General features: G+C 56.0%; 2 non-coding genes across 2 annotated transcripts; both read right to left on the bottom strand.

Annotated features, from left to right (window-relative positions):
• Nucleotides 1-782: 782 nt before the first annotated feature.
• LOC126314291 (5.8S ribosomal RNA) lies at nt 783-937 on the bottom strand. The gene has a single exon (XR_007555753.1). It is a non-coding gene; the product is annotated as a 5.8S ribosomal RNA (ribosomal RNA).
• Nucleotides 938-1,306: 369 nt separating this feature from the next.
• On the bottom strand, nt 1,307-3,199 carry LOC126314300 (small subunit ribosomal RNA). Its single transcript, XR_007555762.1, has one exon. It is a non-coding gene; the product is annotated as a small subunit ribosomal RNA (ribosomal RNA).
• Nucleotides 3,200-5,476: the final 2,277 nt, after the last annotated feature.

Below are 5,476 nucleotides of genomic sequence, written 5' to 3'. Positions count from 1 at the left end.
ACACCGGAACGGCCCCACCCCGCGGCGAGTGGAAAGGCAACCGGACACGACCCCGCCGCGGATTGCTCCGCGCGGGCGGCCGGCCCCATCTGCCGAGGGCGGGGGCCAGTGGCCGGATGGGCGTGAATCTCACCCGTTCGACCTTTCGGACTTCTCACGTTTACCCCAGAACGGTTTCACGTACTTTTGAACTCTCTCTTCAAAGTTCTTTTCAACTTTCCCTCACGGTACTTGTTCGCTATCGGTCTCGTGGTCATATTTAGTCTCAGATGGAGTTTACCACCCACTTGGAGCTGCACTCTCAAGCAACCCGACTCGAAGGAGAGGTCCCGCCGACGCTCGCACCGGCCGCTACGGGCCTGGCACCCTCTACGGGCCGTGGCCTCATTCAAGTTGGACTTGGGCTCGGCGCGAGGCGTCGGGGTAGTGGACCCTCCCAAACACCACATGCCACGACAGGCGGCAGCCTGCGGGGTTCGGTGCTGGACTCTTCCCTGTTCGCTCGCCGCTACTGGGGGAATCCTTGTTAGTTTCTTTTCCTCCGCTTAGTAATATGCTTAAATTCAGCGGGTAGTCTCGCCTGCTCTGAGGTCGTTGTACGAGGTGTCGCACGCCACACCGCCAGCCGGCTGTGCACGCTACCGAGAAAGTACCGGTATGCGAACCGCCAGGCGACGGGCGCGCATCGCACGTTTAAGGAGACGCGGCCGGCCACACAGGCGACCACGACACTCCCACGTCTCCGAAGCGGGACAAACGCCGCGCGCTTCAGTATACGTAGCCGACCCTCAGCCAGACGTGGCCCGGGAACGGAATCCATGGACCGCAATGTGCGTTCGAAACGTCGATGTTCATGTGTCCTGCAGTTCACATGTCGACGCGCAATTTGCTGCGTTCTTCATCGACCCACGAGCCGAGTGATCCACCGTCCTGGGTGATCTTTTCCTTTTCAGTCTCCCACTGTCTCTTTCAAGACAGCAGCATTTGCGGGACTGAGGCGTCTGACGGCCCCTGTTCCACTATTTTTTTGTGTCCAACGGCCTCACAGCCGATGGGCGTCGTACGGCTCCACACCGGGGCGGACAGGCACTCGGGCGAACGTCATTCAAAACCGGCGCCAGGCGCCAGGTACCGCAGGCCAGCCGCTCCAGAGCTTCAGCGCTCGTACCACACAACAACAACAACACTTCCGCTAGTTTTGAGAGGCACGCGTGGTTCCGCACGCGGCGCACGGCCACTGCCGTACAGGTAGCGTGTTGCGCGACACGACACGACACGCACATCGAAAGACATGCAGTCTAGTCGGTAATGATCCTTCCGCAGGTTCACCTACGGAAACCTTGTTACGACTTTTACTTCCTCTAAATGATCAAGTTTGGTCATCTTTCCGGTAGCATCGGCAACGACAGAGTCGATGCCGCGTACCAGTCCGAAGACCTCACTAAATCATTCAATCGGTAGTAGCGACGGGCGGTGTGTACAAAGGGCAGGGACGTAATCAACGCGAGCTTATGACTCGCGCTTACTGGGAATTCCTCGTTCATGGGGAACAATTGCAAGCCCCAATCCCTAGCACGAAGGAGGTTCAGCGGGTTACCCCGACCTTTCGGCCTAGGAAGACACGCTGATTCCTTCAGTGTAGCGCGCGTGCGGCCCAGAACATCTAAGGGCATCACAGACCTGTTATTGCTCAATCTCGTGCGGCTAGAAGCCGCCTGTCCCTCTAAGAAGAAAAGTAATCGCTGACAGCACGAAGGATGTCACGCGACTAGTTAGCAGGCTAGAGTCTCGTTCGTTATCGGAATTAACCAGACAAATCGCTCCACCAACTAAGAACGGCCATGCACCACCACCCACCGAATCAAGAAAGAGCTATCAATCTGTCAATCCTTCCGGTGTCCGGGCCTGGTGAGGTTTCCCGTGTTGAGTCAAATTAAGCCGCAGGCTCCACTCCTGGTGGTGCCCTTCCGTCAATTCCTTTAAGTTTCAGCTTTGCAACCATACTTCCCCCGGAACCCAAAAGCTTTGGTTTCCCGGAGGCTGCCCGCCGAGTCATCGGAGGAACTGCGGCGGATCGCTGGCTGGCATCGTTTATGGTTAGAACTAGGGCGGTATCTGATCGCCTTCGAACCTCTAACTTTCGTTCTTGATTAATGAAAACATACTTGGCAAATGCTTTCGCTTCTGTTCGTCTTGCGACGATCCAAGAATTTCACCTCTAACGTCGCAATACGAATGCCCCCGCCTGTCCCTATTAATCATTACCTCGGGTTCCGAAAACCAACAAAATAGAACCGAGGTCCTATTCCATTATTCCATGCACACAGTATTCAGGCGGGCTTGCCTGCTTTAAGCACTCTAATTTGTTCAAAGTAAACGTGCCGGCCCACCGAGACACTCAACAAAGAGCACCCTGGTAGGATTTAAACGGGGTCCGCCTCGGGACGCGAAAGCACCCCTTCGGCTCGCCCCACCGGCAGGACGTCCCACGATACATGCCAGTTAAACACCGACGGGCGGTGAACCAACAGCGTGGGACACAAATCCAACTACGAGCTTTTTAACCGCAACAACTTTAATATACGCTATTGGAGCTGGAATTACCGCGGCTGCTGGCACCAGACTTGCCCTCCAATAGATACTCGTTAAAGGATTTAAAGTGTACTCATTCCGATTACGGGGCCTCGGATGAGTCCCGTATCGTTATTTTTCGTCACTACCTCCCCGTGCCGGGAGTGGGTAATTTGCGCGCCTGCTGCCTTCCTTGGATGTGGTAGCCGTTTCTCAGGCTCCCTCTCCGGAATCGAACCCTGATTCCCCGTTACCCGTTACAACCATGGTAGGCGCAGAACCTACCATCGACAGTTGATAAGGCAGACATTTGAAAGATGCGTCGCCGGTACGAGGACCGTGCGATCAGCCCAAAGTTATTCAGAGTCACCAAGGCAAACGGACCAGACAAGCCAATCCGATTGGTTTTGATCTAATAAAAGCGTCCCTTCCATCTCTGGTCGGGACTCTGTTTGCATGTATTAGCTCTAGAATTACCACAGTTATCCAAGTAACGTGGGTACGATCTAAGGAACCATAACTGATTTAATGAGCCATTCGCGGTTTCACCTTAATGCGGCTTGTACTGAGACATGCATGGCTTAATCTTTGAGACAAGCATATGACTACTGGCAGGATCAACCAGGGAGCTGCGTCAACTAGAGCTGAGCAGCCGGCCGCCCGGGAGTGTGTCCCGGGGGCCCGCGCGAACACGCAAGCGTCCGCTCAATTATTCTGCAAACAGGAGGAGGCCGAGCTCCCCTGCACGATACACCTCGAAACCCTCTCAGGTCCCGGCGGCGCGCAGCGCCGTCCTAGGTACTTGGTCGGTTTCGAGAGAGGCGCAATCGCCCGGAGTTAGGCGAGTAGACGGTTTTAGTGCGAACACCCTTGCTCCCAACTGAGCTTGCCGCTGCCGACAGAGGCCCGGGAGCGTGCTGTCGTGGCATTGCCGGCGGGAGACAACACGCGCCACCTATGGTGACCGGCAGCTCCAACGCCAGCGCCACACAAGGGCAAAGCCCCACTTGGGTGCAGAAGCGAACTCTCCCAGCACAGCGCACGCGCCAACACGTCCGCACAACTGCGATACAAACCACCTGCGAGAACCGCTGGGGCGACCGAGCAGCAGACGGCGTCGCGGCGCCGAGTGCCAGGCGGCGGCGCATCCTCAACGCACACAGTCCTCAATCAGACCAGCACACTGCAGATGTCCACCGCGCTTCGCACCGGGCTCGGCTGAACCAACTTTGGCCGCCAGGCGCCGCGTGCAGGGTGCGCCGCAGCGTAGCTGCGCCGCCTGCCGAGCCCGTCGGCTGGCGCTCCTGCCACTCGGCGCCCCCCACCAGCCGCCTGTTGCGCGTGCGCCCACGCAGCGCGCGGCCAACACGCCGGGCGGCCCCCCTTCACCGGCCGGGAACAGTCCCACCAAGCCACCGCCGCGTATCGCTTCATACCCACATGGGCCTAGTCACGTGTGTGGATGTGGCGGGTACCGCTGAAACAACCGGTTAATAGCTGTACCGATCGTCGCCATCACAGATTCACCTCCAGCGTGAACAACCGCTCAACAACGGATTTCCAGTTCATTTGCGTATCTTGGGCAGTAAACGTAGATGTCCACCTACATTTGCGAATTCAACAATTCTTGCATGCCAGGATGTCATGTGTCACGACACGCTACATCAGACCACATACACACTGCGACATGTGCAGAAGAGAACACGTGGAAGGTGGCCCGCGCACGTATGCGATGTCCCTTCCGCGATCCACTGTCAACCGGCATCTGCGGCATGTCCCAGATATGGAACGCGGTCCACCAGGGTAGCACTTTGTGTGAGGCAATACGACAAAGTCGGAATACACGCGTCACTACATCACACGGCTCACGCTGACCTGACCTGACTCACCGCACCACCACCCCCAGCGACCCAGGGTGACATACAATGCGTTCGTACGTTCCTCCCACACGCCTCTACGGCGTACCACAGTGCAACCTAGCTGTTATTGGGAGACGAGACAAGTAGCATCGAGCACAACATATGGAAATTGAGATTCGACACCGTTGGGCACAGCCAGCGTACGGTCACACGTATCACACTACTTCACTCTGTACGTAACTACCGATGATCGGTACAGCGTGTGGGTTACGCGTACGACATCAGCGGACAATGGACACAGACCATACCACGACGTACACTGAGGGCGTCGACATCTGAACGCAACTGAACAGCTGCGAGGCTCATTTAACACTCAAACGCCAGACCGACCAGCTTGAGAGGACGGAGACACAAAGAGAGGGGCAGAGGGGGGGGGGGGGCGATATAGTCCTATTGCAGTACAATTGACAGTGGATAGCGGGAATATGTGGAAAGTAAGCAACACTCGCAAGACATCTACATGAGGATAACAACGACACCAGAGATTCCGAGCAGTGAACTATGTTAGGCAAAGGGACAACGTGGGTTAGGTTAAGGGACAACGTGGGTTAGGTTAAGGGACAACGTGGGTTAGGTTAAGGGACAACGTGGGTTAGGTTAAGGGACAACGTGGGTTAGGTTAAGGGACAACGTGGGTTAGGTTAAGGGACAACGTGGGTTAGGTTAAGGGACAACGTGGGTTAGGTTAAGGGACAACGTGGGTTAGGTTAAGGGACAACGTGGGTTAGGTTAAGGGACAACGTGGGTTAGGTTAAGGGACAACGTGGGTTAGGTTAAGGGACAACGTGGGTTAGGTTAAGGGACAACGTGGGTTAGGTTAAGGGACAACGTGGGTTAGGTTAAGGGACAACGTGGGTTAGGTTAAGGGACAACGTGGGTTAGGTTAAGGGACAACGTGGGTTAGGTTAAGGGACAACGTGGGTTAGGTTAAGGGACAAATTGAGTTAGGTTAAGGGACAAATTGAGTTAGGTTAAGGGACAAATTG

The sequence above is a fragment of the Schistocerca gregaria genome, unplaced genomic scaffold (assembly GCF_023897955.1).
Source record: "Schistocerca gregaria isolate iqSchGreg1 unplaced genomic scaffold, iqSchGreg1.2 ptg000550l, whole genome shotgun sequence".
Lineage (NCBI taxonomy): Eukaryota > Metazoa > Arthropoda > Insecta > Orthoptera > Acrididae > Schistocerca > Schistocerca gregaria.
This window is presented reverse-complemented; position numbering and strand designations above follow the sequence as displayed.